The sequence below is a fragment of the Acyrthosiphon pisum genome, chromosome A3 (assembly GCF_005508785.2).
Source record: "Acyrthosiphon pisum isolate AL4f chromosome A3, pea_aphid_22Mar2018_4r6ur, whole genome shotgun sequence".
NCBI classification, from domain to species: Eukaryota; Metazoa; Arthropoda; class Insecta; order Hemiptera; family Aphididae; genus Acyrthosiphon; species Acyrthosiphon pisum.
The window spans coordinates 36,066,831-36,084,829 of NC_042496.1; the positions used below are offsets into that span (position 1 = coordinate 36,066,831).

Here is a 17,999-nt window from a genome sequence, read left to right on the forward strand (position 1 = left end):
ATTTGCGCCATTAAACGCTACTACACTATATAAGCTTAGCTTATATAGTGTAGTAGCGTTTATACCGGGTGTATCAGCAAGAGCAGATTTATTGATTTAGTGACATAAAATCATCACATATGTGAGGTACATCCTTCGTAATTATACTGAGCTGCTACTGTCTGGAAAGGCTTCAGTGATGGATAAATGAGGTTTTCATTGAATATTACAAATTAAATCATTCTGCGTATAATTTAACTAAGGATGATTAAAAAACACAAAACTTGATTTTCCAAAAAACTTGATTTTAGCATATAGTCCTTGATTTTACCAGTGCAAGGGTAGAATCATATCTATATATAGACGTAAACCAGCAGCCATTGGGGCGGTATAGCGTTTGTATGCTTTTTTTCTCCTGGTCGATAATAAAAAAAATGTCTGCGCAAAAGCCGAAGATAACATTTTTTTATAACAGCATTGTGAATTCACGATATTGAATATTTCACCTCCCTATAACACGTTGGTGGAGGGGGAGGTGGTTGGGTGGCTCGACAAACTGAGAAATAGAGAAGCACCTCAGCTGTATACTTATAATTATTTATTATTCATTTTATCTGCTATTGAAAATCATGCAGCATTTATAGTATCGTCGAAATGAATTACGAATTTATATAAAGCAAGAACGTTACAATGACTGCAGGACTTCAGAAAATGGTGCCCATTGCAGCAATAAAAGCTTCGTCCAAGTATAGCGTTCATTTGGTTCGTTTAGGATTTTAGTCAATATATCTGGTGCTTTACCACGATGGCCCCATCCGCGATATAAGAATATTATAATATTTTCGTGTGCAAGATACATATTGTATTATATTTGCATAGAATTCATCGATTATCGAACACACGTCGACGTCGTAGGGCCCCGGACATGGGTAATAATAATAATAATATTATATAGGACAATATTCTGTTAAGGAACTATAAGTTTCTATGATGACTTGTAATGCTAAAATTAATTTTTGCGTTCTTTTGCACATTGTTTGAGTTAAAAACGTATGAATCGCATATTTCATCATATTATATTATTATGTACATTAAAGAAAACGGTTAAAACAATGAAAGGTTTTAATAAGTTCAAAAGGCATAATCCCTAACTACGACTGTACGTAATTTTGATTTTGAAAATTGTATATCAAATTATAATTTTATGTTGAAACTCATTTCAAAATTAAAATATTTTTATATTGTAAGAGTTGTTTGTCCAATTATTCAGCTTAGACAATGTATTTGTATACTAATTTCAAATTTGACCGTTTCTATAATAGTTTATTCATTATTATAATATTTTGTCAATTAAATTTCTTCCAAATTAATTGATAATAGTAAACAAATAGGTATCTGGGTGTATTATTATTTTTAATTTAAACATTACCTACTCAACATTCATCTCAACTCTGTTTTCTCGAAACGTGACGTGAAAATAAAATACGATTTTCATAAATAGGTAACAATTCATTTTTTAGAATTTTTGTTGGGGTATCTATATGATATGCAGGTGGTACTATTGCGTACAGCTTCAGTTCGCTGCCCTAAGGGCTCACAATAGGCGTATCACATAATATAATGGGTGGTAAGTATAATAATTATGACTTATCCCGCAATGACTTTATATTCTATTTCGTTTTGTGCGTGCGTGCTCATGTCGACTATGGACAAAATAATGGCATTGTACAATACTGCCGTGCCTCGAGTGTGGATGATACTTTCCGTTTGTGTATAAGTTTTTATGATGTGTATACTTACGATTTCGTATTTGTCGAGTAATGTATTGTGTACCGTCGTAAGAAAAGAGTTTCGGTTAGGTTAGGTGGTCATACGGGAACGGGTGGATAATAATGTGAATCTATGTAAAACAATATATCGGTCGTATATTGTAATTTATAGACTATAGTCGTACTATATCCTGCAGGTGACTTGATGTAGCGGTTGCTGATCGCGCGGGCACCAAACTGAAACTAGCTGCTGCCTCGAGTGTTCGTCCGAGCAGGCAAACAAAAAACGCGACTCGACGGGCACGATAAAAATAACATTAATATATTCTAATGGCACTGCGGGCACGTAATGATATTGTTATACGTATATAACACATGGGTAGAGGTGGCCGATGGGAAAAGTAGTGGTAGTCGGTTGGGGGGGGGGGGGGGCGAGTGGGTATATGTTGGTAGGGACCTCTGCGCGCGAACAGATTTCCCGCCGATCGGTGGTCCGATTGGCCGCGGTCGACCGCGAACATACTGCCCCAGACAACCGCAACCACAACAAATGCCGACACGCGTGCGTCGTCGTCGTGTTCGCTGGCTTAGGTACAGCAACGAATTTACATATAGGTACGTAAGTACGGAGTGATGCATTTATAAAACTGGGCAACTATAATAATGATAATATATTATATTTTATCAAAAGTCGATTGCAGCCCTGTGTAGCCCTATGTAGCCCCTCCGAGTCAAAAACTGAAATTACACCCGTGACTACACACACATAGATATTATTTGTATAAACATTTTAGAAAACATCAGTTTTTATATAGACTGCATAGTCTATATATATATATTAATAAATCATATTAGGTATTTCTTTCAACTTAAATAATTGCGAGTATCAATTCGAATATCACTCGACCGCTCATAATAAATAACACGCATGTATATATTAATACAGTGTGATTCGCCAAGCATGCTCTTTAAACATATTTTTTCCTTTAATAATTAATTAATTTAAATTATGATTTTTGCAATTTTTTTTTTTTTTTGCAAATGCCGACTCGCGCAGTGATACATTTATAAAACTGGGCAACTATAATAATGATAATATATTATATTTTATTAAAAGTAAATTTTTGTACGATTGAAAAAAAAAGTTTTCCTAGTTTGGATCATAACATATCATGGCTACTGGCTATACCTATAATATAGCCCCTTCAAGTCAAAAACTGAAATTACGCCTATCACAAAATAAATATTATTTGTATAAACATATTTTAAATCGAAAGCATCTATTTTGATATAGACTGCATATAGTTTAGGCATATATATTATTAGATCATATTATTTCTTTCAACTTGAATTATTGCAGCGAGTATCAATTCGATATCACTCGACCGCTCATAATAAATAACATGCATGTATAAATACAGTGTGAATCACAAAGTATGCTCCTCACACCTATTTTTTCCTTTAGTAATTATTTTAATTAAAATTATGATTTTTGCAATTTTTCAATTTACTTACTTAACAAGTTAACTTGTTTACAAGACCATTATATTTTGAAATCCTTTAGATTTTTTGTACTACTCATGGAGTGCTCTGTAGAGATATATACTCATGCTTTTAAAATGAGAACCCTCCCCTATTTTTACAATTAATTTTTCAGTGGATAATTTTTTAAAAAAAAGTTGATGTCCATAATTAATTATGGCTAGGTATTATACAGGAAGAATCCCTGTGCATGCTCATTCCTCCCCCCACCACAACGTCATAACGTTTTAACTTCGTATATTTTATGTCAAGTTCAGATTTTTAGAACTTTTGAGGATATTACTAAAAAACCGTGTATTTTCAAATAATTGGGCATTCTATACCATATAAGGAGTAATCTTTTAAAATCTTAAACATATTGTAATTTGACTCAAAAATTATAACTTGTTTTAATTTCAAACTAAAATACGTAATGATAATGTTCAAAAATATCATCTGGTCGACAATAAATTATAGCAGTAAAAGGTGATGCTCATTTTTAAACAACAAAATAAGTACTTGTGCTGCAGCACAAAGCAGAGATGATCTTTAAATGGCATACAGAAATCAAGTATTCGAGAATATTGTCTGTATAGACTGTATAAGTATATATATTATATAGTTATGTATACCTACATAAATACATTCTAGAAATCAGAATTTAAATAAACATTCATATACCTAATTAAAGTATACGAAGAATAAAATGGGTATTCTTTATTATTTACAGTTTCAGTGGCGCCGACTTGTTTTTCATTTGGTGGGGCAAAGTATAAAAATTAGTTACCACCACCACCCACCACCCACATGATTATATTGTAAATTCAACTATCACAAAGCAAACACTGGGGTGAACCGCCCCATAAAAAATACGCTTTCGGCGCCTGCACTGTATAGTTTATTATAAGTTATAACGATCCATTTTCACAAACAAATCTAACTATTTTAAGTTCATAGGTATAGTGGTTACTAAGTTTTTCGATGACAACTAATATATTGCCAAGTGTAAATTTAATTTCATAAATAGGAAGACAGTATAGAAAAATACTTTTGTAAAACATTCACAAATATAAAATATTGAGAAAGTGGTTTATTTAATTCAAGCATATTTTTAAGTTTAAATGAGTTTTGAGTGTTATATTATGGAACCACAACTTTTGACGGGTACTGCCTGTGCTATATTCTATTGGATTCTTCTCAACATTACAAGCTCAAACATTATTTTAACCCAATATTTAAGTATCTAACGTTCTGATATTATAATATGATAACTTTAAAAAATGTATTGTGTGCTTCTGATTATGAAGTATCGTTGTAAATGTATTGTTTGTGCATTCATAACCCGCCGTGGCATGTTCTGTAGTATATTCAATAGGTACGTTGGTTACACGCTTATACGTCGCCTACAAGTTGTAGAGTGTATTCAACTCTACACGACACGGTAATTTGTGAACGCACCTTTTAAATTAAAATAAATGGTACCTATATACATCTAATGCATTTATTGTTCGATAAGTTTTTAATTTTTTGTAAGCAAAACAATTTAATCGGGTTCGCTTGAAATTAAAAATATGTTTTTAATATTTGTATTTGGGCCTCATAAGTTTAAAAACAATAATTTACATTTTAGTAGTTTATTGTTTTTTAAGAAATTCTAAAGAGATCAACCTAACCTTAGTGTTGTTGAGTTTATTTCATTTTATACTCGGTAAACTTTAAATTCTTTTATAAATACAACTGTATAATTAAATTACTTGGATGAAAATAATGTAAAAGCACATAATATTATAAAACCTCATAATACACGTAGCTTAGCGTATTTTCTTTAAATTTAAAGTTTTCACACAGATGGTTACATTGATGGTCATAAAAAAAATGGTATCGAAACTATTAACGAGGTTACAAGTGTTATCAATAACTTTAAAATATGAAAATGCATTATTATGCTAAAATAATATGAGAAATAAACCTAACCTAACCGAACCTAGATATATGTAATAAATAGGGCTCGGAAGTTAATGCATTTTGCATTTTTTTTTAGAACTTTTTAGACGATGCTCTCCTGGCCACAAATGTGTTTCATTAGCATGTGAATCTGAATAACTAAATTTTATTTTGCATTTTTTGGTGTTGATTATTTTTTAAGTCATTTTCCCACATTTTTAGTCATTTTTACTGATTTCACGGTAGTTCACTTCTTATTGTTTCTTGTCGACCATTATGCCGATAACTTAAAACTTGGAAATTACCACGGACTAAGTTAGTACCTATCCGATTTTATCTCGCCGATTACATTTGTCGTTGTCGTGTTGTAGTGAATATTATTATACCTACATTTTATTATTTTATTTCATTTTTTAAGGACATTTTTGTCATATTTTGAGCAATTCGAAGCTTTGATAAATTTATATAGAATTTTATAGTAAAATAGAGAAAAATATTTTTAAAAAAATGTATTTTTATTAGTTTAAAACTAATATTTGCAATTTTTTAGGTCATTTTTATGTCATATTTACATTTTTTTTAGGTCATTTTTTATTGTTTTTAAGGTCATCAACTTCCGAGCCCTAGTAATAAATAATTATAATATTTTATGCAAAATAAAATGTCATATTGTATTGAATCATCCACCAAATTTCCATCTTACCCAGCATTTATATTATTATGACTTGGCAAGATTGATATGCAAATGCACGAACTTATACACGAGTCCTAATCATGATAAATCCCTAACGTGTGCAATATTACAGAATATTATAATATTATTTACATATTACACATTTACACAATATATTGTAATATACATTATAAATCGCACTCAATGCGTACACATTATACAAAATACACATTCTAGGTCTGTATAATATGTAATATTATAATATATATATCTAACTAGTAACTATAGACAATATACGGTGTGCTATATTGCTGAGAATATAATATCAAAGTATAAGAAAACCACTAACTACGAATGAAAACACATAGTGCGGTATACGAGAATAATGTAAATCACAGTGACATCCTGCGAGTTCCAACAGCAATACACAATTCCGAATTGCAAAAGTTGAAGCTTGAGATAACTAGGTATATATAGAAGAACAATAATATTGTATATCAATATTCTCGGATGGATCATATAAATCCTTTTGGCGACTAATGTGCTGTGTTTCTTTAAATAGACGATTTTGTTTTAATAATATTATGTCTGAATAACACCTATAATAGTCATAACGTTACCTGTTGTCCATTTCAATGTTTATACCTCCCTTAAATGTTAATTGATAAGGAACCTTATCTATAGTCTCAATAAGGTGCACATATTTAACACATAACTATATAACTATATAAGTAATACATAGTTGCGAGCATCCATACAAATTACAATTGATAGGTATACTGTTCACTTTCCATATACTGAATTTTTATTATAATATGGATCCATAAAATAATTAGAAATACATTTCAATGGCTTTAAAATTAAAGAGTAATTGTTATTGCTAATTAAGCGCTATGTTATAATAATTATTACTATTTAGGAGGCGTTTTGATTTAAGGTTCAAAATTAAATTAAATCACAGTCCCACACATAAAAATACAGTCAAATGTTCACATAATGTTATATTTGTGGATTGTTCCCCTTACTGTAATAGTAAGTAGTTTTTAGTTAGCTTTACCCAAGCCCGGATTAAGACATTTTGAGGCTCAGGGGCCAAAGTTTTATATGAGGCCCCAGTACAAAAAAAAAAGTAATGTATATTATATTATATTATTTAATATTAGGTACCCGTTATCATAAATATATATAGGTATTAGGTACATAACAATAAATAATGAATAATAACTTTATTTATAAATTATAATTTAGAAGCTTTTTCCTCGCTAAATAATCATCGATTTTTTTTTAGCTGATTTATGCAGTGTTATAGCCTATAATGAAAAAAATACTCGACGAATCTGAGGCTCCTAACTATGGAGGCCCGGGGGCCATGGTCCCCCCTGGACCCCCCTTAATCCGGGCTTGGCTTTACCGCAAATTTTAGGTTTCAGCACCACTGGTGGCTATTATTGATCATAGACGTTTTAAATGAATTAATATTTCTTTATTTTCATTTTCAGAAAAATCGATTTAAGCTAATAAGATAAAACGCGTGTAGGTAAGTTGCTTATAGTGCTTACCTTCTCCACACTACATCGCTAGCACTTACGAATTACATTCGATGTTGTTATTAGTTATTTGTATAATTATTTGTAAATAATTTGTAACTTATCTGTGTATTTAATTACAATTTTATTTTATATGATTTTAATATAAATTTACTATATTGATGCTATTTTTTGAATGATATACCCATAAATGGCCAGCTCTTAACGTGCTACACCAGTCTTTCTCAAAATGGGCGATAGAGCCCCCCTCGCCCCGTGGGTGATGGCAACCTCCAGAACCCCTCGGGTCTTATTCCACCCCGTTAAGCAACTTTGTTCAGCGAACACGTGCACGCAAACATTGTCATGTTCGTAGTTCTATTTGTTAGTATAGCAACGACCCTTCATCAAGTTTCCTAACAGGGAAAGAAGATATTAGGTAAATATGATGTATAATTTGTTTATGTTTTGTTCGTGGTTGGAAAAGTTATTCAATAAATTGTTACCAGATGTCCAGATACAAGTTACAAGGTAATCCAAAACAATGTGTTCAAATTCTAAATTTTATTCTAAATAAATTGTATTTTATTTTAAAAACTGTTTCTAAATCAGTGTTGGGAAAGTTTTAAGTACTTTTTTTGATAGTTAAAATACCTACACTATGAGTTGTAAAAGTAACTTGACTAATACTATTTTTACCAAATGGCTATTACAAAAATGCTAATGTCAGAAAATCGTACATATATAAAAGTATTTACAAATATTATTAAACATCAATATAAGTTCTTAAAATGTATTTGAAAAAATAAAGGTACTAGTAGGTAAATTATTAATATTTTACTATAATAAAGTAACTTAAATTACGTATAAATTACAATAACATTAATTAGATATCATAAAATTACTTAAAAAATTATTTTGTTACTGCAATAACTTGTACTTGATTGGTTCAAGTTACTCCCCAACACTGATCTAAATACAATGATACCTGGGTACAAGATACGTATCACAGTTTCGTAAAAGATACAAATTAAGTACATACAAATTCTAAAAACAAAAATTTTTCATTCAAATTTGTGTTTTTTTGATTGCTTCCATTTTTCATATCTACTCAAGACGATCGTGTTCGATGGACCTTGAGTTTGTATTTGACATTTACGTTTGCACACAAATATAAATGTGGCCCCCGCTGCCGAAGCAAAAGATTAATTTAAAAAAATATATTATAATCATAATATTATAATATAGGTAAGAATTATACATATTATATAATAAATTCGCGTTGTATTGTTTGATAAAAAATTATACACGCCACATGGCGAATAGTTAAATTTTCGTTTTGTCGGGTGCAGTATTATAGGTGTACAATATTATACGATACCTACCACACAGAAGTGCAATGAACTGTTAATAAAACCCATTTACGTATCCGGAGTTTGTAAGAACCATGCAATCATCGAATTAATTGTCGTTGTTATAATAAACAGAAAAAAAGGTTCTTGACTAGTTAGGTATGGGTAGGTACGTAACATTTTAATATGATTTTATAACTTAAATTATAATATTACAAACGTGTGCACTAAAGATGCGAGATAAGTATGCTATAGGTACATTTAACTATTATGATATTGACCTTGCAAGGAATATAATATTATATTTTATAACAATTTTATTATGTTTAAATCAAGACCGTTGTGGGAATTATTCGAACACAAAAATCGTACAATCTACGAACAATATAATATTATAACTTTAACGGTATTTTCTCGCGCACGAATTTATATATTAGCTTTAGAACGAAAACGGTCAAAGTTTAGAATTTATATGTAAATTATCATTCGTGTCTCATACCTATATATTATATTTTTGACTTATATAAAATAGGTGACGAATAGTTTTGCGGTGTACTGCGATAGTGCGATCGCGTGTAACATTATTGTTGTTCATAAGTATGCAAGGTAGAACTGCAGTTTTCGAAACCTGCACATGCAGTTGAGTATTTGAAACACTAAACATATACCTGTACTTAATATGTGGTTGGAGAAACTCACAAATGATATTATATTCGATTATTCGGATGTGATTCATATAACATAAGACAGCACTCACTACATATTTATAACTTTTTAAAAATATTTTTTCTGCATAATTTTAAGTCATTACGAAACAACATTATTGGGAAAAAAATATTTTTTTACTCATTTGAATGACAATATACATTTTAAATTTCATTTTCCGACTCGAAATAGTGTTTGGAATATTTCGACCTATAGAAATCAAATTTTGGACAAGTAGATTACAAATACCTACTATATACGACATTACGGGATTACTATCGTCAGATTTCTCGGAGAAACTGTGGTCTGTGGTTATTAATATTACTAGTGTTTGCCTATTCATCTCCTCAATACAATAATATGCTATATTTTTAGGGCTCTTTTGTTTAAGCAACCACTAAGGAAATTTATCGCTATGTCACCAGCCACTAACATTAGGACATTAGGTTTTCCTGTATTGTCGTGAACAAACCTTTTGTGGAGTACCCATGTACCAACCCAGTCCGCTAATCTAAACCTTAAATACTTATAATATTTTATGTTATAACTCATACACTAGGTACTCGTCTTAAATTCAATTTATATATATAAAAGTATTTGCTAAAAACATATATTCTGCTTTTTAATAAGCGATACAAATTTCGGTCAAAGAAGATATGCTAAGTATTAGCTACCACGGGGAATAATCGTGTGATGGACAAGGAATACCGTAAAATTTTATTCTGGACTTTCTCAAGCTTCGTCGAGTCACTAGCAGTTGTAGCAAGTCAAGAAATCCTAGACCGTATAGTCATACTCCACAGCACAAGTCGAATAAGAGCACAAAACGATACTTCTATTTACTTAGTATAAGTCTTTAGGGTCCCGGTGCCAGTTTTTCAAATTTTCCACAATTCTATAAAATTTGAAAATTAAATTTTATATTTTAGTTGCCACCTCAATTATAAGAATTTTCCACTAATCTACTATCCGATACCTTTTTAATGGGGATTGATAGGGTGTATTATATCGAAAAAAAATGATTTTATGGGATTAACTCTCAAGCTTTATAGAATCGTCGGATTCTGACATTTTTATCTGAAAGAAGAAGAAGACTTCCTACAGTCCGCATCGATCTCTGATTTTATATTTTATTTCAAATAATTGTATTAAAAAATTTGTAAAAAAGTGCTTTTTATCTTGTATTTTTTTGGACATATTATTAAGTTTGAGAATAAAATATTGAAAAACAGAGATCGATGTGGACTGTAGAATATTTCCTCTAGCGATTGAAAAAAAAAATTATGAAATTTGGTTGATTCTACAAGGTGGTATCGTTATTCCCGCAGAGTGTATTTTTGAGGACAAAATGGCATCTGCACCTTAAGCACATATAACACATATTTCAGCTATATACGGTCCAGGGCCAAGGTTATAGCTTAACCTCAAGCCGAGATCCGTGAAATAATATCAGATTCACTTTTAATATTGTTTTCGTAAAGGCAGTAAGAAAAAAAAAAACAATCAAGTATCGTTCTCTGCAGTGGCATAGCTATCTTTCATTGGTAAACCAAAATGTGACGTCCTCTATGAAGTGCTAGGAACGTTCAGGTGCGTAATCAGGTACAGAGCATTTTAAATTTTACCTCCTAAAATTACCAACTAGATCCAATTTACTATCAAAGTTGATGATCAGAGCACATTTTCTACATAAAAAAAGTGTCTCTTGCCACAAAAATAATAAACACACAATATTGTTCATTCAATCATTATACATTTATCGCTCCGCTCAAAATCTAAAAGTACCTATTTCGTTTAAACAATAATTTTTAAATTATTGTCAGGCTATCTAATATAGTAAGTTGCTATTACTATAGTAAATCAAATAATTTCAGATTTCGAAATCTCTGTCTAGTATCTTATAATGTCAACTCATTGGAAAGTAGCATTTTAATTTTCTACTTATTAATCAGGCATATTATGAATATTTTTTTTAACGAGAACCAACACAATGGCGGGACGCCCGGCTGTGTAGTTTTATGATTATTAGTAATAATTACTATAGGTGTGCAGTATGCAATTAGTATTATGTAACCGTTATAACCATAATATAGACGGTCATAGTTGAATATTGCAAAAAATATAATATTATTTTGGTAGCAGCCACACACTGCTAACACTAGTCACTGGAATATTTTACATTTTAACAATATGAAAACTGTGGTAACAAACTAACAAAGCTATCTACCGGTAAGTACCGATACCAACGCGTTATACTGAAGTTTCGTATAATTTAAACGTTAGAGCGTGCATCATCACAATATTATTTGATTTTAATTATTCACAGTTTTAATATTGGTTCTATTATAATAATAATATTATTATATAAATATTATAAAAAATGAATTTTTAATTATTATTGTAAAACCAATGGTTCTATGGAAATCAATAAACGATAGGTATACCTACACACCAAAATTGTTCATTTAATATAAAAATGAGGACATAATAATATTATAATATTATTATAAGATATAATTCTTAAAAGTAAAATGACAGTATTGAAATAATAAATTTAAAAATATCGTGGTATTAGTGGCGTATGCCAGGGGAAGGGGGGCTAAGGTGGCTACATTCCCCTCTAAAAATATATATTTTTCAAACATTCATTTTTCAGTTATTATGATTTTTTTTTTGTAGTGTAACTTTTTATGTTTCATCGAGAAAAAATACGAAATTCGTCATCCGAGAACTAGTGGCAGCGGCCGGTGCTTACTCTCAATTACGTCGTGTGATTGATTTCAGCCACTGCGCCGCGCAGAGCCACATATTATACATGAACATTAGAATCGTCAGTGACGGTTATCTCCAAAATAACAACAGTTGTTCATTTAAAAATAATAAGTTTTCCGTACCAGTATTTCGGTTAACCCCAAAAGATATTCATCCCGTAAATTTTTTTTAACCATTTATTTAAACCTTATGATTAAAGTTTATTTTAATGTGATTTTTTAACTACTGGCCTTATAGAAACTTTTGCCAAGTTATACTGTAAGTATATTATGTGAGTACATTTATAAATGTAATATATTACTTTTATTATTTTCTATATCAGCTTTTCTCAAGCTATTCCCCAATGTTTACCTTTTTAGATACGTACATGATAGCCGCCACTGTTAGTTGCCTATAATCCATTTGTATGTACCTATGTTTACTAAATTACATTTTACACTATAACAATATTATAATCGAAAAATAATGAACGAGAACATCATTAAAGTACTACTTTTTACTAGCTTTACCTAAGCTATAACGAGGGAAATGCGTTGGCTGCTTATTGTTCTGTCAGGCCAATTAAAAATGTGTGCTGATCCAGACACAAAATCTTGCGCACGTCTAATTATTGTCTTATAAGATTGTCAAAATACATAGGTACACACTATTACTCGTATTGGTAATGTTATTTGTAATAGCTTAATGTCAAACATAAATATTTTCGAGACAGTGCAGCTTCCCAAAATATCGAATGTGAACCAGTATGTGAAAAGAGGATATAGTAATTTTTGGGCGAAAGGAGTCATACGAACAATATTGTGGATACAACAGGAAATACCGATTGATTTTAAAATGTATTACTATAGGTAAATATATATTAGGATAGGTATATAAATTATTATAATATTATTAAATTGTCTATACTTAAACAACCGATTTTATTGCATGTTACTTCGTTTAGTCAAATTATAATATTATAATTTAACATAAACTATAGGACTGAACTTGAAATATTTTGCTCTCGATTATATTTTAGTCAAACATCATTGGATTATATGACGGTTCATATGACGTGACAACAAATATTCAAATATTGTTCACATTTCTCTGTGTTCAGCTGTTGTAGTTGCATTAATGTATTAATGTATCATACTGCACACATCAAATAATATACCTCTTAGCACATTGCCCGATATTGGTGCCAGTTGCGCAAATCTATCAGGGTGGAAAATGTGGTTAGAAATAGATTCTTGTCCGGGAAAGTTATTATTAAATCCAGTCGGTCAACTTGTCGATTATTGTGAAACACACTTCATACCAAAGCACAATGCAATGCGCTATGACCGGCTACTAATCTGTAGTAGCGGAATTGCAGAATCCATTGAATGAGACGTTGCATTGTATAAGTAGATACAAAATCTAACTATACAACAGTTAGAAAATTAACAAATAGTTTTAAATTTGAAAAGAATATTTTTTTACTCGAAAAAACTCGGAGAGTATTACCTCGTTTTAGGTATCTAAACAGTGAACATATTATGTTTAGAACACCTTATTTTTATCTCCGTTGTGTCCGTCCATCCGTTAGTCACCGGTGCATAGTTCTGATATTGTTGATTTACAAATAATTATAATAAGATTTCCTAACTTGTTTAACATTAATTTAAATACATATTTTTTTTTTAAATTGTTTGGAAACATAGGATAAAAAAGGGAGGACTATACCTCGTGATTTTGTAACCACTGTAATGGATGTGTTAAATTTTAATTTAATGATACATCATGAATACAATTAGAAACTATCATGAGCGAAAGGGTCAACATTTTCGGTAACCAAGGATATTGAAGAATTATTTTAACAATAATATTATACAGATTTAGAAAATGTATTGTATGAGATTTTGAGCGGAGTGATGAATTAATTGGTTTTGCAATGGTTTATTTTATTTTGTTTATGTCTAAATTAATTTTTTCCATCTACTAGAAAAAATGCTCCAATAATCAACTTCGATGGAGGTTCCTGGTTGATAATTGGATCTAGTTGGTACTTTTGAGATGACAACACAGAAGGTTTTCAGTACTTTTTAAAATAATTGGGCTAAACAACAAAAATACGAACATATTTGTTAACATTGTAATATTATTATTATTATTATTAAAATAATGATTTGGAAATCTTAGTTACCAAAAAATTTGACCATTTAGATACGTTTTTCATCTTATACAATGATTTGTCATTAAATTTAACACATCCATTACAAGGGTGTCCGCAGGAATTTGTCAAGACGAGGAAAAATATTTTCTTTTTTTTGTCTCACTTTCCTATTAGTTATAAAGTATTTTTGTGACATCTTTTCCTTCATATAGACAAATAATGTAAAAATATTTATGAATTATACGAAGATATAGTTAGCTAAAACTAGATCTTACGACTTACAGCATTCATTTTAATTAATTGTTATGTAATTTTAAATTATCAAATACATTTTTTTTTAATATATAAAATGTTTCCGTTGATTTTATAATTTTAGGTAATTTATAAAGTTAAATATTTCTAGCTTACTCAGTCATTGATACAACAAACTTTAAAAGTTGAAACTGCTGTAGTAGGTATGTCATCTATGAACATTTAATGTTTTTGTCAAAAAAGTGAAATTTGGTGGACACTGCAGTACTGTACTTGGTCCCATCACTACATCTCATAATCTATGAAAACAACGTTCTTAGTTCTGACGTTCATAATCTAGTGTAATAAAAATAACTTTGTTACAAAAAAATAAAAAATGTTTTTATTGTTAGTTCAAAATAATTTTTTTTGAGATATTTTATATTACAACGATAATGATTGAGGTTGGGATGACGGTGCACTTTGCATTATTTTCTAAATATAGGTAAGTGCAACTCGTTTTATAACATACCTACTACTAACAGACTACATTACATTTTTTGACAATTTTAAATTTTAAGGTCATTGTTTGCATTATAAGATTTTTGGAGCATTATGAAGTTTTTTCTAAATTTTATTTTAAATTTTGCACATGTTTGTACATCATTTTTATAATAAATATTATATGATCTAAAGTCTAAACCTGCTAATCATAATCTTAATTTTCAAGTAAGTAGGTAGGTACTTAAAATCTACATATGCCACGTAAATTGATCAGTTTGTCTGTTGTTATTCGTTCGGGTATCGTCGATCGTCCAAGTATCCTTGATTATTCGACGTGGATGTTTGCGTTTCTTGTTCGATTTGAACGCAACAACCGCGTTCGACGGTGTCTGGCGCCAGTGGTGATAGGCCTTCCAAGTCAAAAAATATATGAGTTCGATGAAACTGAGTAACGATCCGCCCAGAAACAGACCCGCGCAACCACCAAACGACACTGCGAATTATAACAAAACCAAAAAAATAGAACAATTTTAATATTATATTATTATTTTTCGCATTGGACACATAATCTTAATATATTTTATAGATGTCAAAAATTCATATGCACCCAACAAGTCGAGCCATCCGAGAACCAAGTCCGATCTGTAAAGTATGCACGTGCTCTGTATGAAGTGTGCGTCGATCAGTATAGATGACGAGGAATTCCTATGATATAAAACAGTGACGACATTAATTAATTATTTACCATAGATTATCAATTATTGTACTGTTTATTATAACGTCATAGATCATAGAACAAAGATACAAATCGACATTTTCAATCGTTTTGAATGCACTCGAAATACGTCGGAAAAAAAGTATTTATAGCCCGTGATCCATTTAAAGTAATACACTCATTATTTTAACCTTTTTTTCAATATATGTATCTACTTAAGTTAAGTCATTAAAGAACAACATATTTTTACAATTTTTTATGATTATAATTTTTAATTTTTTTTTAAACTTACTTATAGCTCATTACTCATTAGTATTTAAAGTTGAGTTGAATGGAGAGGAGTTTTACAACAGGGATATCTCGAAAGGTGCTGTTTTACTATACTCCGTTCATCATAACTTTGAATACTTTTAAGTTGTAATATAACCTGATTAGCTACTTGTCAGAAATGTGATTTTTAAAAATCGAAATAATCCGAATAATATTTTGATCGGGAATATTAAATTAAAAATGTATTTTGTCATTCAAAAAGTAAACAACTTAAAAATTATAATGAGAAAAAATTGTAAAATATAATTGATTTTTTTTTTAAACGTTATTTTGTAAAACGACTTAAAATTATGTAAAATAAGTATTTTCAAGAACGTTAGTGCTTTCTAAAAATATAATGAGTGTTTTACGTTCAATAGATCACTATAGGTACGTAAATTTAAAAATACTAAATACCTACTACCAAAAGCACCAGTTTATTTTTATACGTCTTTTATAATTTTATGAGATTATGTTTGTTGACATAATCTCCATTTATTTAAAAACATTATATCTTAATACAATAATATTGATTAATATTATACTCTTCGTATTACATATCTTATAGTTATTTAATATTTTTGTTGAATGTAAATAAATATTTAAATAATCCATAACTTTTATTTGTTAGGAAAAAGGTCAGAGTATTGTTGAAATTGTTTAAATTCAATTCTCATAATTTATATGTTTACTTTACCTCCATTGTATATTAAATATTTATTATTTCAAAATAAATTCGTATAATATAGGTAAGTATACCAACGAATTCACAGAAAAGTCGAGGGGATAAGTCACCTCCTCGCAGTGTTTTTAAGTGGAACGGAAACACCCATTCAATTATAGTGGCTAAATGTTTAATTTTATGGTAACATACTATTATAAGTAGGTACATTGCGAATTCTTTAAGTGAAGTGGTTTGATTCACTTTCACTGTTACTCGGATAACGCATATTTTAACTTTTTAATGGAAATATGAGTAGGTAAATTTTAAAAGGAGGTTTAAGTCCGATTTCTATTAATATGCTTAGTAAATTGAATAATTCGATTTGATTAATTTCTAAAACATTGTCTTTAAATAATATACGTTAATATACGTTTTTTTTTTAAGAATATAAAAAATTGTGGTTTTCGACACTTTTAAAAAGACTGTTGTATTTTTTAAAGAGGTCTAAACCCGTCTCATGGCAGAATTCTGGAAAGTGACGGGATTCGTATAGCGTAGGTATTAGTATTTTTCCTAAAAATTTAGCGGAAGCCGTTCCTCTCAACAGTTTCGCGTTTAATTGGCTACCAAGACGAAACTGACTTACAGCACCGTCGAGATGGATGGTTCAGCGATGGTCAGTTCGGAAATATACATTTGGTGGACACAATCTGGCATGCAATTGCATTTCAGCCCGGCCATATCGGTTTTCAAGAACGCATTATGTTCGGACGGTATATGACTTTTGAAGAATTCTGAAAATATAGGTTAAAAAATAAAATTCGTATTTTCTATACTATTAAGATGTCATTATATCAGTGGCGTAGCCAGGATTATGTAATAGAAGGGGTGGGGGGTTAAGTATAAATTAAACCAAGTTTTTACAGTTTTCGTATATAAATAATAAATGTATTAAGCAAAAAAATTTCTTTTGGGAGGCGGGGGTTATACCACCCAAGTCTCGCCTTGCTACGCCACTGCATAATATAATGCTCTTACTATTTTTCTCAGACAGGCATAATAAATCTTCGACGTTGCACGGCCGCAACGAATCGTTATCTGTGGCGGAAAAAATATACATATAATCATATTATATTCGCTATATACGGCCCAGCCCGTGTAATTAATTAAAATATTCGTTTCGTTCAGAGCCAAATTT

The 17,999-nt window shown here is 30.1% G+C and overlaps 1 protein-coding gene across 1 annotated transcript in view; it reads right to left on the bottom strand.

The window, feature by feature from the left end:
• The window catches only part of LOC100570485, a 33,637-nt gene extending 31,588 nt beyond the window's left edge, over positions 1 to 2,049 (bottom strand). Inside the window, exon 1 of the mRNA XM_003241455.4 lies at positions 1,780 to 2,049. The gene's annotated coding sequence lies outside the window, so the exon portion shown is untranslated. The remainder of the gene's footprint in view (positions 1 to 1,779) is intronic.
• Between the last annotated feature and the right edge of the window lie 15,950 nt (positions 2,050 to 17,999).